This window comes from Coregonus lavaretus (assembly GCF_964263955.1).
Source record: "Coregonus lavaretus genome assembly, chromosome: 9".
Classification (NCBI taxonomy): domain Eukaryota; kingdom Metazoa; phylum Chordata; class Actinopteri; order Salmoniformes; family Salmonidae; genus Coregonus; species Coregonus lavaretus.
The window spans coordinates 60,247,845-60,266,739 of record NC_139996.1 but is presented as its reverse complement, the minus strand read 5'-3'; positions in this window follow the sequence as shown (position 1 = coordinate 60,266,739).

Genomic DNA, 18,895 nt, shown 5'->3' with positions numbered 1-18,895 from the left:
TAGATGCATCTCAATCCTCCATAACAACTGATGTCACACCTCCGCTTCTGCGGTGAAAGGTGGCAGAGCTAGAGCGCTGTTTGTCAAACCATAAGACATCCCAATAATCGATCATCTCACAAAAACGTATTTAGCTTCCAAACACTTTGACCTACAACATTTTTTGACTGCTCTATGGAAAGGGGGTACTCTCACGGACACGATGGTGTTCTCCGTTTTGCTCTATGACCCCCACAAGTGTCAGGGGACTCGACTGACGGTAACCGGTGCTGGTTAAAATGACAGATATTTTTAAACCAGAGAACTCTCACACCCTAAGCCAGAATTATACACCTAGACCAACAAGCCTTTTGGTCAAAGATTTTTGGTTTTCCACAGAAATGACGGTCAAGATATAAATTGATGTCTCCATGTTGCTGTACAGTGACAAATTGTATTGGTGGTATAGTGGTGAACATAGCTTCCTTCCAAGCAGTTGACCTGTGTTCGTTTCCTGTCCAATGCAGAGCATTAAGTGTTTAGTGGGTTTAGGTTCTGGATTTGGTCTCCAGACTTGTGGGTTCGAATCTATATCCTTGTTCGCATAACTCTTCACAGTCTGCTTTGCTCTTGCACGTTTTCTATATTCATTTGGGGTCATGAAATGAATAAACATTGTGCAAAATTGAACCTGCTAGCGCATCTCTCAATGGATTAACAGTCCATTGCCTTAACCACTCAGCCACCTTACCCTGCACTCTAGCTGTTGCATTCGCCCCTCCTACCAGTGGCCCGAGATCCGACTATCTCCACATGTTAAAGGTTCTACAAAAGGGTTCGTCCGGGATTTGAACCCGGGACCTCTCGCACCCTAAGCGAGAATCATACCCCTAGACCAACGAACCATTTGATCTTCTATATTTTTTGCTTTCCACAGCAAAGACGGTGAGGATATGGATTGACGTGTCCATGGTGCCAGGAAAGAGTGAATAACATGTTAGTGTTGGTGGTATGCTTTTGAGCATAGCTGTATCACAAGCATTTGACCGGGGTCCAGTTCAAATTCTCTTTAATTGGTCTGTTGTGTCTTCCAGTTTCGATCTACTTCAGCCGTAACCGCAGGAAATGAATGATGAGGGTAGACGAATGCGATAAATGAAGATTTTAAAAGAGGAAATGAAAAAAGAAGACCTCAAAATTATTTGGAACTCATTTATTTTGAGTCGATTGACGCACCGGTATGTCAATCGAAGTAAAATCATCTTAAAAATCCCAATTATATTCGGTCAGTTTTAAACTAGATGCATCTCAATCCTCCATAACAACTGATGTCACACCTCCGCTTCTGCGGTGAAAGGTGGCAGAGCTAGAGCGCTGTTTGTCAAACCATAAGACATCCCAATAATCGATCATCTCACAAAAACGTATTTAGCTTCCAAACACTTTGACCTACAACATTTTTTGACTGCTCTATGGAAAGGGGGTACTCTCACGGACACGATGGTGTTCTCCGTTTTGCTCTATGACCCCCACAAGTGTCAGGGGACTCGACTGACGGTAACCGGTGCTGGTTAAAATGACAGATATTTTTAAACCAGAGAACTCTCACACCCTAAGCCAGAATTATACACCTAGACCAACAAGCCTTTTGGTCAAAGATTTTTGGTTTTCCACAGAAATGACGGTCAAGATATAAATTGATGTCTCCATGTTGCTGTACAGTGACAAATTGTATTGGTGGTATAGTGGTGAACATAGCTTCCTTCCAAGCAGTTGACCTGTGTTCGTTTCCTGTCCAATGCAGAGCATTAAGTGTTTAGTGGGTTTAGGTTCTGGATTTGGTCTCCAGACTTGTGGGTTCGAATCTATATCCTTGTTCGCGTAACTCTTCACAGTCTGCTTTGCTCTTGCACGTTTTCTATATTCATTTGGGGTCATGAAATGAATAAACATTGTGCAAAATTGAACCTGCTAGCGCATCTCTCAATGGATTAACAGTCCATTGCCTTAACCACTCAGCCACCTTACCCTGCACTCTAGCTGTTGCATTCGCCCCTCTTACCAGTGGCCCGAGATCCGACTATCTCCACATGTTAAAGGTTCTACAAAAGGGTTCGTCCGGGATTTGAACCCGGGACCTCTCGCACCCTAAGCGAGAATCATACCCCTAGACCAACGAACCATTTGATCTTCTATATTTTTTGCTTTCCACAGCAAAGACGGTGAGGATATGGATTGACGTGTCCATGGTGCCAGGAAAGAGTGAATAACATGTTAGTGTTGGTGGTATGCTTTTGAGCATAGCTGTATCACAAGCATTTGACCGGGGTCCAGTTCAAATTCTCTTTAATTGGTCTGTTGTGTCTTCCAGTTTCGATCTACTTCAGCCGTAACCGCAGGAAATGAATGATGAGGGTAGACGAATGCGATAAATGAAGATTTTAAAAGAGGAAATGAAAAAAGAAGACCTCAAAATTATTTGGAACTCATTTATTTTGAGTCGATTGACGCACCGGTATGTCAATCGAAGTAAAATCATCTTAAAAATCCCAATTATATTCGGTCAGTTTTAAACTAGATGCATCTCAATCCTCCATAACAACTGATGTCACACCTCCGCTTCTGCGGTGAAAGGTGGCAGAGCTAGAGCGCTGTTTGTCAAACCATAAGACATCCCAATAATCGATCATCTCACAAAAACGTATTTAGCTTCCAAACACTTTGACCTACAACATTTTTTGACTGCTCTATGGAAAGGGGGTACTCTCACGGACACGATGGTGTTCTCCGTTTTGCTCTATGACCCCCACAAGTGTCAGGGGACTCGACTGACGGTAACCGGTGCTGGTTAAAATGACAGATATTTTTAAACCAGAGAACTCTCACACCCTAAGCCAGAATTATACACCTAGACCAACAAGCCTTTTGGTCAAAGATTTTTGGTTTTCCACAGAAATGACGGTCAAGATATAAATTGATGTCTCCATGTTGCTGTACAGTGACAAATTGTATTGGTGGTATAGTGGTGAACATAGCTTCCTTCCAAGCAGTTGACCTGTGTTCGTTTCCTGTCCAATGCAGAGCATTAAGTGTTTAGTGGGTTTAGGTTCTGGATTTGGTCTCCAGACTTGTGGGTTCGAATCTATATCCTTGTTCGCGTAACTCTTCACAGTCTGCTTTGCTCTTGCACGTTTTCTATATTCATTTGGGGTCATGAAATGAATAAACATTGTGCAAAATTGAACCTGCTAGCGCATCTCTCAATGGATTAACAGTCCATTGCCTTAACCACTCAGCCACCTTACCCTGCACTCTAGCTGTTGCATTCGCCCCTCCTACCAGTGGCCCGAGATCCGACTATCTCCACATGTTAAAGGTTCTACAAAAGGGTTCGTCCGGGATTTGAACCCGGGACCTCTCGCACCCTAAGCGAGAATCATACCCCTAGACCAACGAACCATTTGATCTTCTATATTTTTTGCTTTCCACAGCAAAGACGGTGAGGATATGGATTGACGTGTCCATGGTGCCAGGAAAGAGTGAATAACATGTTAGTGTTGGTGGTATGCTTTTGAGCATAGCTGTATCACAAGCATTTGACCGGGGTCCAGTTCAAATTCTCTTTAATTGGTCTGTTGTGTCTTCCAGTTTCGATCTACTTCAGCCGTAACCGCAGGAAATGAATGATGAGGGTAGACGAATGCGATAAATGAAGATTTTAAAAGAGGAAATGAAAAAAGAAGACCTCAAAATTATTTGGAACTCATTTATTTTGAGTCGATTGACGCACCGGTATGTCAATCGAAGTAAAATCATCTTAAAAATCCCAATTATATTCGGTCAGTTTTAAACTAGATGCATCTCAATCCTCCATAACAACTGATGTCACACCTCCGCTTCTGCGGTGAAAGGTGGCAGAGCTAGAGCGCTGTTTGTCAAACCATAAGACATCCCAATAATCGATCATATCACAAAAACGTATTTAGCTTCCAAACACTTTGACCTACAACATTTTTTGACTGCTCTATGGAAAGGGGGTACTCTCACGGACACGATGGTGTTCTCCGTTTTGCTCTATGACCCCCACAAGTGTCAGGGGACTCGACTGACGGTAACCGGTGCTGGTTAAAATGACAGATATTTTTAAACCAGAGAACTCTCACACCCTAAGCCAGAATTATACACCTAGACCAACAAGCCTTTTGGTCAAAGATTTTTGGTTTTCCACAGAAATGACGGTCAAGATATAAATTGATGTCTCCATGTTGCTGTACAGTGACAAATTGTATTGGTGGTATAGTGGTGAACATAGCTTCCTTCCAAGCAGTTGACCTGTGTTCGTTTCCTGTCCAATGCAGAGCATTAAGTGTTTAGTGGGTTTAGGTTCTGGATTTGGTCTCCAGACTTGTGGGTTCGAATCTATATCCTTGTTCGCATAACTCTTCACAGTCTGCTTTGCTCTTGCACGTTTTCTATATTCATTTGGGGTCATGAAATGAATAAACATTGTGCAAAATTGAACCTGCTAGCGCATCTCTCAATGGATTAACAGTCCATTGCCTTAACCACTCAGCCACCTTACCCTGCACTCTAGCTGTTGCATTCGCCCCTCCTACCAGTGGCCCGAGATCCGACTATCTCCACATGTTAAAGGTTCTACAAAAGGGTTCGTCCGGGATTTGAACCCGGGACCTCTCGCACCCTAAGCGAGAATCATACCCCTAGACCAACGAACCATTTGATCTTCTATATTTTTTGCTTTCCACAGCAAAGACGGTGAGGATATGGATTGACGTGTCCATGGTGCCAGGAAAGAGTGAATAACATGTTAGTGTTGGTGGTATGCTTTTGAGCATAGCTGTATCACAAGCATTTGACCGGGGTCCAGTTCAAATTCTCTTTAATTGGTCTGTTGTGTCTTCCAGTTTCGATCTACTTCAGCCGTAACCGCAGGAAATGAATGATGAGGGTAGACGAATGCGATAAATGAAGATTTTAAAAGAGGAAATGAAAAAAGAAGACCTCAAAATTATTTGGAACTCATTTATTTTGAGTCGATTGACGCACCGGTATGTCAATCGAAGTAAAATCATCTTAAAAATCCCAATTATATTCGGTCAGTTTTAAACTAGATGCATCTCAATCCTCCATAACAACTGATGTCACACCTCCGCTTCTGCGGTGAAAGGTGGCAGAGCTAGAGCGCTGTTTGTCAAACCATAAGACATCCCAATAATCGATCATCTCACAAAAACGTATTTAGCTTCCAAACACTTTGACCTACAACATTTTTTGACTGCTCTATGGAAAGGGGGTACTCTCACGGACACGATGGTGTTCTCCGTTTTGCTCTATGACCCCCACAAGTGTCAGGGGACTCGACTGACGGTAACCGGTGCTGGTTAAAATGACAGATATTTTTAAACCAGAGAACTCTCACACCCTAAGCCAGAATTATACACCTAGACCAACAAGCCTTTTGGTCAAAGATTTTTGGTTTTCCACAGAAATGACGGTCAAGATATAAATTGATGTCTCCATGTTGCTGTACAGTGACAAATTGTATTGGTGGTATAGTGGTGAACATAGCTTCCTTCCAAGCAGTTGACCTGTGTTCGTTTCCTGTCCAATGCAGAGCATTAAGTGTTTAGTGGGTTTAGGTTCTGGATTTGGTCTCCAGACTTGTGGGTTCGAATCTATATCCTTGTTCGCGTAACTCTTCACAGTCTGCTTTGCTCTTGCACGTTTTCTATATTCATTTGGGGTCATGAAATGAATAAACATTGTGCAAAATTGAACCTGCTAGCGCATCTCTCAATGGATTAACAGTCCATTGCCTTAACCACTCAGCCACCTTACCCTGCACTCTAGCTGTTGCATTCGCCCCTCCTACCAGTGGCCCGAGATCCGACTATCTCCACATGTTAAAGGTTCTACAAAAGGGTTCGTCCGGGATTTGAACCCGGGACCTCTCGCACCCTAAGCGAGAATCATACCCCTAGACCAACGAACCATTTGATCTTCTATATTTTTTGCTTTCCACAGCAAAGACGGTGAGGATATGGATTGACGTGTCCATGGTGCCAGGAAAGAGTGAATAACATGTTAGTGTTGGTGGTATGCTTTTGAGCATAGCTGTATCACAAGCATTTGACCGGGGTCCAGTTCAAATTCTCTTTAATTGGTCTGTTGTGTCTTCCAGTTTCGATCTACTTCAGCCGTAACCGCAGGAAATGAATGATGAGGGTAGACGAATGCGATAAATGAAGATTTTAAAAGAGGAAATGAAAAAAGAAGACCTCAAAATTATTTGGAACTCATTTATTTTGAGTCGATTGACGCACCGGTATGTCAATCGAAGTAAAATCATCTTAAAAATCCCAATTATATTCGGTCAGTTTTAAACTAGATGCATCTCAATCCTCCATAACAACTGATGTCACACCTCCGCTTCTGCGGTGAAAGGTGGCAGAGCTAGAGCGCTGTTTGTCAAACCATAAGACATCCCAATAATCGATCATATCACAAAAACGTATTTAGCTTCCAAACACTTTGACCTACAACATTTTTTGACTGCTCTATGGAAAGGGGGTACTCTCACGGACACGATGGTGTTCTCCGTTTTGCTCTATGACCCCCACAAGTGTCAGGGGACTCGACTGACGGTAACCGGTGCTGGTTAAAATGACAGATATTTTTAAACCAGAGAACTCTCACACCCTAAGCCAGAATTATACACCTAGACCAACAAGCCTTTTGGTCAAAGATTTTTGGTTTTCCACAGAAATGACGGTCAAGATATAAATTGATGTCTCCATGTTGCTGTACAGTGACAAATTGTATTGGTGGTATAGTGGTGAACATAGCTTCCTTCCAAGCAGTTGACCTGTGTTCGTTTCCTGTCCAATGCAGAGCATTAAGTGTTTAGTGGGTTTAGGTTCTGGATTTGGTCTCCAGACTTGTGGGTTCGAATCTATATCCTTGTTCGCGTAACTCTTCACAGTCTGCTTTGCTCTTGCACGTTTTCTATATTCATTTGGGGTCATGAAATGAATAAACATTGTGCAAAATTGAACCTGCTAGCGCATCTCTCAATGGATTAACAGTCCATTGCCTTAACCACTCAGCCACCTTACCCTGCACTCTAGCTGTTGCATTCGCCCCTCCTACCAGTGGCCCGAGATCCGACTATCTCCACATGTTAAAGGTTCTACAAAAGGGTTCGTCCGGGATTTGAACCCGGGACCTCTCGCACCCTAAGCGAGAATCATACCCCTAGACCAACGAACCATTTGATCTTCTATATTTTTTGCTTTCCACAGCAAAGACGGTGAGGATATGGATTGACGTGTCCATGGTGCCAGGAAAGAGTGAATAACATGTTAGTGTTGGTGGTATGCTTTTGAGCATAGCTGTATCACAAGCATTTGACCGGGGTCCAGTTCAAATTCTCTTTAATTGGTCTGTTGTGTCTTCCAGTTTCGATCTACTTCAGCCGTAACCGCAGGAAATGAATGATGAGGGTAGACGAATGCGATAAATGAAGATTTTAAAAGAGGAAATGAAAAAAGAAGACCTCAAAATTATTTGGAACTCATTTATTTTGAGTCGATTGACGCACCGGTATGTCAATCGAAGTAAAATCATCTTAAAAATCCCAATTATATTCGGTCAGTTTTAAACTAGATGCATCTCAATCCTCCATAACAACTGATGTCACACCTCCGCTTCTGCGGTGAAAGGTGGCAGAGCTAGAGCGCTGTTTGTCAAACCATAAGACATCCCAATAATCGATCATCTCACAAAAACGTATTTAGCTTCCAAACACTTTGACCTACAACAATTTTTGACTGCTCTATGGAAAGGGGGTACTCTCACGGACACGATGGTGTTCTCCGTTTTGCTCTATGACCCCCACAAGTGTCAGGGGACTCGACTGACGGTAACCGGTGCTGGTTAAAATGACAGATATTTTTAAACCAGAGAACTCTCACACCCTAAGCCAGAATTATACACCTAGACCAACAAGCCTTTTGGTCAAAGATTTTTGGTTTTCCACAGAAATGACGGTCAAGATATAAATTGATGTCTCCATGTTGCTGTACAGTGACAAATTGTATTGGTGGTATAGTGGTGAACATAGCTTCCTTCCAAGCAGTTGACCTGTGTTCGTTTCCTGTCCAATGCAGAGCATTAAGTGTTTAGTGGGTTTAGGTTCTGGATTTGGTCTCCAGACTTGTGGGTTCGAATCTATATCCTTGTTCGCGTAACTCTTCACAGTCTGCTTTGCTCTTGCACGTTTTCTATATTCATTTGGGGTCATGAAATGAATAAACATTGTGCAAAATTGAACCTGCTAGCGCATCTCTCAATGGATTAACAGTCCATTGCCTTAACCACTCAGCCACCTTACCCTGCACTCTAGCTGTTGCATTCGCCCCTCTTACCAGTGGCCCGAGATCCGACTATCTCCACATGTTAAAGGTTCTACAAAAGGGTTCGTCCGGGATTTGAACCCGGGACCTCTCGCACCCTAAGCGAGAATCATACCCCTAGACCAACGAACCATTTGATCTTCTATATTTTTTGCTTTCCACAGCAAAGACGGTGAGGATATGGATTGACGTGTCCATGGTGCCAGGAAAGAGTGAATAACATGTTAGTGTTGGTGGTATGCTTTTGAGCATAGCTGTATCACAAGAATTTGACCGGGGTCCAGTTCAAATTCTCTTTAATTGGTCTGTTGTGTCTTCCAGTTTCGATCTACTTCAGCCGTAACCGCAGGAAATGAATGATGAGGGTAGACGAATGCGATAAATGAAGATTTTAAAAGAGGAAATGAAAAAAGAAGACCTCAAAATTATTTGGAACTCATTTATTTTGAGTCGATTGACGCACCGGTATGTCAATCGAAGTAAAATCATCTTAAAAATCCCAATTATATTCGGTCAGTTTTAAACTAGATGCATCTCAATCCTCCATAACAACTGATGTCACACCTCCGCTTCTGCGGTGAAAGGTGGCAGAGCTAGAGCGCTGTTTGTCAAACCATAAGACATCCCAATAATCGATCATCTCACAAAAACGTATTTAGCTTCCAAACACTTTGACCTACAACATTTTTTGACTGCTCTATGGAAAGGGGGTACTCTCACGGACACGATGGTGTTCTCCGTTTTGCTCTATGACCCCCACAAGTGTCAGGGGACTCGACTGACGGTAACCGGTGCTGGTTAAAATGACAGATATTTTTAAACCAGAGAACTCTCACACCCTAAGCCAGAATTATACACCTAGACCAACAAGCCTTTTGGTCAAAGATTTTTGGTTTTCCACAGAAATGACGGTCAAGATATAAATTGATGTCTCCATGTTGCTGTACAGTGACAAATTGTATTGGTGGTATAGTGGTGAACATAGCTTCCTTCCAAGCAGTTGACCTGTGTTCGTTTCCTGTCCAATGCAGAGCATTAAGTGTTTAGTGGGTTTAGGTTCTGGATTTGGTCTCCAGACTTGTGGGTTCGAATCTATATCCTTGTTCGCGTAACTCTTCACAGTCTGCTTTGCTCTTGCACGTTTTCTATATTCATTTGGGGTCATGAAATGAATAAACATTGTGCAAAATTGAACCTGCTAGCGCATCTCTCAATGGATTAACAGTCCATTGCCTTAACCACTCAGCCACCTTACCCTGCACTCTAGCTGTTGCATTCGCCCCTCCTACCAGTGGCCCGAGATCCGACTATCTCCACATGTTAAAGGTTCTACAAAAGGGTTCGTCCGGGATTTGAACCCGGGACCTCTCGCACCCTAAGCGAGAATCATACCCCTAGACCAACGAACCATTTGATCTTCTATATTTTTTGCTTTCCACAGCAAAGACGGTGAGGATATGGATTGACGTGTCCATGGTGCCAGGAAAGAGTGAATAACATGTTAGTGTTGGTGGTATGCTTTTGAGCATAGCTGTATCACAAGCATTTGACCGGGGTCCAGTTCAAATTCTCTTTAATTGGTCTGTTGTGTCTTCCAGTTTCGATCTACTTCAGCCGTAACCGCAGGAAATGAATGATGAGGGTAGACGAATGCGATAAATGAAGACTTTAAAAGAGGAAATGAAAAAAGAAGACCTCAAAATTATTTGGAACTCATTTATTTTGAGTCGATTGACGCACCGGTATGTCAATCGAAGTAAAATCATCTTAAAAATCCCAATTATATTCGGTCAGTTTTAAACTAGATGCATCTCAATCCTCCATAACAACTGATGTCACACCTCCGCTTCTGCGGTGAAAGGTGGCAGAGCTAGAGCGCTGTTTGTCAAACCATAAGACATCCCAATAATCGATCATCTCACAAAAACGTATTTAGCTTCCAAACACTTTGACCTACAACATTTTTTGACTGCTCTATGGAAAGGGGGTACTCTCACGGACACGATGGTGTTCTCCGTTTTGCTCTATGACCCCCACAAGTGTCAGGGGACTCGACTGACGGTAACCGGTGCTGGTTAAAATGACAGATATTTTTAAACCAGAGAACTCTCACACCCTAAGCCAGAATTATACACCTAGACCAACAAGCCTTTTGGTCAAAGATTTTTGGTTTTCCACAGAAATGACGGTCAAGATATAAATTGATGTCTCCATGTTGCTGTACAGTGACAAATTGTATTGGTGGTATAGTGGTGAACATAGCTTCCTTCCAAGCAGTTGACCTGTGTTCGTTTCCTGTCCAATGCAGAGCATTAAGTGTTTAGTGGGTTTAGGTTCTGGATTTGGTCTCCAGACTTGTGGGTTCGAATCTATATCCTTGTTCGCGTAACTCTTCACAGTCTGCTTTGCTCTTGCACGTTTTCTATATTCATTTGGGGTCATGAAATGAATAAACATTGTGCAAAATTGAACCTGCTAGCGCATCTCTCAATGGATTAACAGTCCATTGCCTTAACCACTCAGCCACCTTACCCTGCACTCTAGCTGTTGCATTCGCCCCTCCTACCAGTGGCCCGAGATCCGACTATCTCCACATGTTAAAGGTTCTACAAAAGGGTTCGTCCGGGATTTGAACCCGGGACCTCTCGCACCCTAAGCGAGAATCATACCCCTAGACCAACGAACCATTTGATCTTCTATATTTTTTGCTTTCCACAGCAAAGACGGTGAGGATATGGATTGACGTGTCCATGGTGCCAGGAAAGAGTGAATAACATGTTAGTGTTGGTGGTATGCTTTTGAGCATAGCTGTATCACAAGCATTTGACCGGGGTCCAGTTCAAATTCTCTTTAATTGGTCTGTTGTGTCTTCCAGTTTCGATCTACTTCAGCCGTAACCGCAGGAAATGAATGATGAGGGTAGACGAATGCGATAAATGAAGATTTTAAAAGAGGAAATGAAAAAAGAAGACCTCAAAATTATTTGGAACTCATTTATTTTGAGTCGATTGACGCACCGGTATGTCAATCGAAGTAAAATCATCTTAAAAATCCCAATTATATTCGGTCAGTTTTAAACTAGATGCATCTCAATCCTCCATAACAACTGATGTCACACCTCCGCTTCTGCGGTGAAAGGTGGCAGAGCTAGAGCGCTGTTTGTCAAACCATAAGACATCCCAATAATCGATCATCCCACAAAAACGTTTTTAGCTTCCAAACACTTTGACCTACAACATTTTTTGACTGCTCTATGGAAAGGGGGTACTCTCACGGACACGATGGTGTTCTCCGTTTTGCTCTATGACCCCCACAAGTGTCAGGGGACTCGACTGACGGTAACCGGTGCTGGTTAAAATGACAGATATTTTTAAACCAGAGAACTCTCACACCCTAAGCCAGAATTATACACCTAGACCAACAAGCCTTTTGGTCAAAGATTTTTGGTTTTCCACAGAAATGACGGTCAAGATATAAATTGATGTCTCCATGTTGCTGTACAGTGACAAATTGTATTGGTGGTATAGTGGTGAACATAGCTTCCTTCCAAGCAGTTGACCTGTGTTCGTTTCCTGTCCAATGCAGAGCATTAAGTGTTTAGTGGGTTTAGGTTCTGGATTTGGTCTCCAGACTTGTGGGTTCGAATCTATATCCTTGTTCGCATAACTCTTCACAGTCTGCTTTGCTCTTGCACGTTTTCTATATTCATTTGGGGTCATGAAATGAATAAACATTGTGCAAAATTGAACCTGCTAGCGCATCTCTCAATGGATTAACAGTCCATTGCCTTAACCACTCAGCCACCTTACCCTGCACTCTAGCTGTTGCATTCGCCCCTCCTACCAGTGGCCCGAGATCCGACTATCTCCACATGTTAAAGGTTCTACAAAAGGGTTCGTCCGGGATTTGAACCCGGGACCTCTCGCACCCTAAGCGAGAATCATACCCCTAGACCAACGAACCATTTGATCTTCTATATTTTTTGCTTTCCACAGCAAAGACGGTGAGGATATGGATTGACGTGTCCATGGTGCCAGGAAAGAGTGAATAACATGTTAGTGTTGGTGGTATGCTTTTGAGCATAGCTGTATCACAAGCATTTGACCGGGGTCCAGTTCAAATTCTCTTTAATTGGTCTGTTGTGTCTTCCAGTTTCGATCTACTTCAGCCGTAACCGCAGGAAATGAATGATGAGGGTAGACGAATGCGATAAATGAAGATTTTAAAAGAGGAAATGAAAAAAGAAGACCTCAAAATTATTTGGAACTCATTTATTTTGAGTCGATTGACGCACCGGTATGTCAATCGAAGTAAAATCATCTTAAAAATCCCAATTATATTCGGTCAGTTTTAAACTAGATGCATCTCAATCCTCCATAACAACTGATGTCACACCTCCGCTTCTGCGGTGAAAGGTGGCAGAGCTAGAGCGCTGTTTGTCAAACCATAAGACATCCCAATAATCGATCATCCCACAAAAACGTATTTAGCTTCCAAACACTTTGACCTACAACATTTTTTGACTGCTCTATGGAAAGGGGGTACTCTCACGGACACGATGGTGTTCTCCGTTTTGCTCTATGACCCCCACAAGTGTCAGGGGACTCGACTGACGGTAACCGGTGCTGGTTAAAATGACAGATATTTTTAAACCAGAGAACTCTCACACCCTAAGCCAGAATTATACACCTAGACCAACAAGGCTTTTTAGTCAAAGATTTTTGGTTTTCCACAGAAATGACGGTCAAGATATAAATTGATGTCTCCATGTTGCTGTACAGTGACAAATTGTATTGGTGGTATAGTGGTGAACATAGCTTCCTTCCAAGCAGTTGACCTGTGTTCGTTTCCTGTCCAATGCAGAGCATTAAGTGTTTAGTGGGTTTAGGTTCTGGATTTGGTCTCCAGACTTGTGGGTTCGAATCTATATCCTTGTTCGCATAACTCTTCACAGTCTGCTTTGCTCTTGCACGTTTTCTATATTCATTTGGGGTCATGAAATGAATAAACATTGTGCAAAATTGAACCTGCTAGCGCATCTCTCAATGGATTAACAGTCCATTGCCTTAACCACTCAGCCACCTTACCCTGCACTCTAGCTGTTGCATTCGCCCCTCCTACCAGTGGCCCGAGATCCGACTATCTCCACATGTTAAAGGTTCTACAAAAGGGTTCGTCCGGGATTTGAACCCGGGACCTCTCGCACCCTAAGCGAGAATCATACCCCTAGACCAACGAACCATTTGATCTTCTATATTTTTTGCTTTCCACAGCAAAGACGGTGAGGATATGGATTGACGTGTCCATGGTGCCAGGAAAGAGTGAATAACATGTTAGTGTTGGTGGTATGCTTTTGAGCATAGCTGTATCACAAGCATTTGACCGGGGTCCAGTTCAAATTCTCTTTAATTGGTCTGTTGTGTCTTCCAGTTTCGATCTACTTCAGCCGTAACCGCAGGAAATGAATGATGAGGGTAGACGAATGCGATAAATGAAGATTTTAAAAGAGGAAATGAAAAAAGAAGACCTCAAAATTATTTGGAACTCATTTATTTTGAGTCGATTGACGCACCGGTATGTCAATCGAAGTAAAATCATCTTAAAAATCCCAATTATATTCGGTCAGTTTTAAACTAGATGCATCTCAATCCTCCATAACAACTGATGTCACACCTCCGCTTCTGCGGTGAAAGGTGGCAGAGCTAGAGCGCTGTTTGTCAAACCATAAGACATCCCAATAATCGATCATCCCACAAAAACGTTTTTAGCTTCCAAACACTTTGACCTACAACATTTTTTGACTGCTCTATGGAAAGGGGGTACTCTCACGGACACGATGGTGTTCTCCGTTTTGCTCTATGACCCCCACAAGTGTCAGGGGACTCGACTGACGGTAACCGGTGCTGGTTAAAATGACAGATATTTTTAAACCAGAGAACTCTCACACCCTAAGCCAGAATTATACACCTAGACCAACAAGCCTTTTGGTCAAAGATTTTTGGTTTTCCACAGAAATGACGGTCAAGATATAAATTGATGTCTCCATGTTGCTGTACAGTGACAAATTGTATTGGTGGTATAGTGGTGAACATAGCTTCCTTCCAAGCAGTTGACCTGTGTTCGTTTCCTGTCCAATGCAGAGCATTAAGTGTTTAGTGGGTTTAGGTTCTGGATTTGGTCTCCAGACTTGTGGGTTCGAATCTATATCCTTGTTCGCATAACTCTTCACAGTCTGCTTTGCTCTTGCACGTTTTCTATATTCATTTGGGGTCATGAAATGAATAAACATTGTGCAAAATTGAACCTGCTAGCGCATCTCTCAATGGATTAACTGTCCATTGCCTTAACCACTCAGCCACCTTACCCTGCACTCTAGCTGTTGCATTCGCCCCTCCTACCAGTGGCCCGAGATCCGACTATCTCCACATGTTAAAGGTTCTACAAAAGGGTTCGTCCGGGATTTGAACCCGGGACCTCTCGCACCCTAAGCGAGAATCATACCCCTAGACCAACGAACCATTTGATCTTCTATATTTTTTGCTTTCCACAGCAAAGACGGTGAGGATATGGATTGACGTGTCCATGGTGCCAGGAAAGAGTGAATAACATGTTAGTGTTGGTGGTATGCTTTTGAGCATAGCTGTATCACAAGCATTTGACCGGGGTCCAGTTCAAATTCTCTTTAATTGGTCTGTTGTGTCTTCCAGTTTCGATCTACTTCAGCCGTAACCGCAGGAAATGAATGATGAGGGTAGACGAATGCGATAAATGAAGATTTTAAAAGAGGAAATGAAAAAAGAAGACCTCAAAATTATTTGGAACTCATTTATTTTGAGTCGATTGACGCACCGGTATGTCAATCGAAGTAAAATCATCTTAAAAATCCCAATTATATTCGGTCAGTTTTAAACTAGATGCATCTCAATCCTCCATAACAACTGATGTCACACCTCCGCTTCTGCGGTGAAAGGTGGCAGAGCTAGAGCGCTGTTTGTCAAACCATAAGACATCCCAATAATCGATCATCTCACAAAAACGTATTTAGCTTCCAAACACTTTGACCTACAACATTTTTTGACTGCTCTATGGAAAGGGGGTACTCTCACGGACACGATGGTGTTCTCCGTTTTGCTCTATGACCCCCACAAGTGTCAGGGGACTCGACTGACGGTAACCGGTGCTGGTTAAAATGACAGATATTTTTAAACCAGAGAACTCTCACACCCTAAGCCAGAATTATACACCTAGACCAACAAGCCTTTTGGTCAAAGATTTTTGGTTTTCCACAGAAATGACGGTCAAGATATAAATTGATGTCTCCATGTTGCTGTACAGTGACAAATTGTATTGGTGGTATAGTGGTGAACATAGCTTCCTTCCAAGCAGTTGACCTGTGTTCGTTTCCTGTCCAATGCAGAGCATTAAGTGTTTAGTGGGTTTAGGTTCTGGATTTGGTCTCCAGACTTGTGGGTTCGAATCTATATCCTTGTTCGCGTAACTCTTCACAGTCTGCTTTGCTCTTGCACGTTTTCTATATTCATTTGGGGTCATGAAATGAATAAACATTGTGCAAAATTGAACCTGCTAGCGCATCTCTCAATGGATTAACAGTCCATTGCCTTAACCACTCAGCCACCTTACCCTGCACTCTAGCTGTTGCATTCGCCCCTCTTACCAGTGGCCCGAGATCCGACTATCTCCACATGTTAAAGGTTCTACAAAAGGGTTCGTCCGGGATTTGAACCCGGGACCTCTCGCACCCTAAGCGAGAATCATACCCCTAGACCAACGAACCATTTGATCTTCTATATTTTTTGCTTTCCACAGCAAAGACGGTGAGGATATGGATTGACGTGTCCATGGTGCCAGGAAAGAGTGAATAACATGTTAGTGTTGGTGGTATGCTTTTGAGCATAGCTGTATCACAAGCATTTGACCGGGGTCCAGTTCAAATTCTCTTTAATTGGTCTGTTGTGTCTTCCAGTTTCGATCTACTTCAGCCGTAACCGCAGGAAATGAATGATGAGGGTAGACGAATGCGATAAATGAAGATTTTAAAAGAGGAAATGAAAAAAGAAGACCTCAAAATTATTTGGAACTCATTTATTTTGAGTCGATTGACGCACCGGTATGTCAATCGAAGTAAAATCATCTTAAAAATCCCAATTATATTCGGTCAGTTTTAAACTAGATGCATCTCAATCCTCCATAACAACTGATGTCACACCTCCGCTTCTGCGGTGAAAGGTGGCAGAGCTAGAGCGCTGTTTGTCAAACCATAAGACATCCCAATAATCGATCATCTCACAAAAACGTATTTAGCTTCCAAACACTTTGACCTACAACATTTTTTGACTGCTCTATGGAAAGGGGGTACTCTCACGGACACGATGGTGTTCTCCGTTTTGCTCTATGACCCCCACAAGTGTCAGGGGACTCGACTGACGGTAACCGGTGCTGGTTAAAATGACAGATATTTTTAAACCAGAGAACTCTCACACCCTAAGCCAGAATTATACACCTAGACCAACAAGCCTTTTGGTCAAAGATTTTTGGTTTTCCACAGAAATGACGGTCAAGATATAAATTGATGTCTCCATGTTGCTGTACAGTGACAAATTGTATTGGTGGTATAGTGGTGAACATAGCTTCCTTCCAAGCAGTTGACCTGTGTTCGTTTCCTGTCCAATGCAGAGCATTAAGTGTTTAGTGGGTTTAGGTTCTGGATTTGGTCTCCAGACTTGTGGGTTCGAATCTATATCCTTGTTCGCGTAACTCTTCACAGTCTGCTTTGCTCTTGCACGTTTTCTATATTCATTTGGGGTCATGAAATGAATAAACATTGTGCAAAATTGAACCTGCTAGCGCATCTCTCAATGGATTAACAGTCCATTGCCTTAACCACTCAGCCACCTTACCCTGCACTCTAGCTGTTGCATTCGCCCCTCCTACCAGTGGCCCGAGATCCGACTATCTCCACATGTTAAAGGTTCTACAAAAGGGTTCGTCCGGGATTTGAACCCGGGACCTCTCGCACCCTAAGCGAGAATCATACCCCTAGACCAACGAACCATTTGATCTTCTATATTTTTTGCTTTCCACAGCAAAGACGGTGAGGATATGGATTGACGTGTCCATGGTGCCAGGAAAGAGTGAATAACATGTTAGTGTTGGTGGTATGCTTTTGAGCATAGCTGTATCACAAGCATTTGACCGGGGTCCAGTTCAAATTCTCTTTAATTGGTCTGTTGTGTCTTCCAGTTTCGATCTACTTCAGCCGTAACCGCAGGAAATGAATGATGAGGGTAGACGAATGCGATAAATGAAGATTTTAAAAGAGGAAATGAAAAAAGAAGACCTCAAAATTATTTGGAACTCATTTATTTTGAGTCGATTGACGCACCGGTATGTCAATCGAAGTAAAATCATCTTAAAAATCCCAATTATATTCGGTCAGTTTTAAACTAGATGCATCTCAATCCTCCATAACAACTGATGTCACACCTCCGCTTCTGCGGTGAAAGGTGGCAGAGCTAGAGCGCTGTTTGTCAAACCATAAGACATCCCAATAATCGATCATCCCACAAAAACGTTTTTAGCTTCCAAACACTTTGACCTACAACATTTTTTGACTGCTCTATGGAAAGGGGGTACTCTCACGGACACGATGGTGTTCTCCGTTTTGCTCTATGACCCCCACAAGTGTCAGGGGACTCGACTGACGGTAACCGGTGCTGGTTAAAATGACAGATATTTTTAAACCAGAGAACTCTCACACCCTAAGCCAGAATTATACACCTAGACCAACAAGCCTTTTGGTCAAAGATTTTTGGTTTTCCACAGAAATGACGGTCAAGATATAAATTGATGTCTCCATGTTGCTGTACAGTGACAAATTGTATTGGTGGTATAGTGGTGAACATAGCTTCCTTCCAAGCAGTTGACCTGTGTTCGTTTCCTGTCCAATGCAGAGCATTAAGTGTTTAGTGGGTTTAGGTTCTGGATTTGGTCTCCAGACTTGTGGGTTCGAATCTATATCCTTGTTCGCATAACTCTTCACAGTCTGCTTTGCTCTTGCACGTTTTCTATATTCATTTGGGGTCATGAAATGAATAAACATTGTGCAAAATTGAACCTGCTAGCGCATCTCTCAATGGATTAACAGTCCATTGCCTTAACCACTCAGCCACCTTACCCTGCACTCTAGCTGTTGCATTCGCCCCTCCTACCAGTGGCCCGAGATCCGACTATCTCCACATGTTAAAGGTTCTACAAAAGGGTTCGTCCGGGATTTGAACCCGGGACCTCTCGCACCCTAAGCGAGAATCATACCCCTAGACCAACGAACCATTTGATCTTCTATATTTTTTGCTTTCCACAGCAAAGACGGTGAGGATATGGATTGACGTGTCCATGGTGCCAGGAAAGAGTGAATAACATGTTAGTGTTGGTGGTATGCTTTTGAGCATAGCTGTATCACA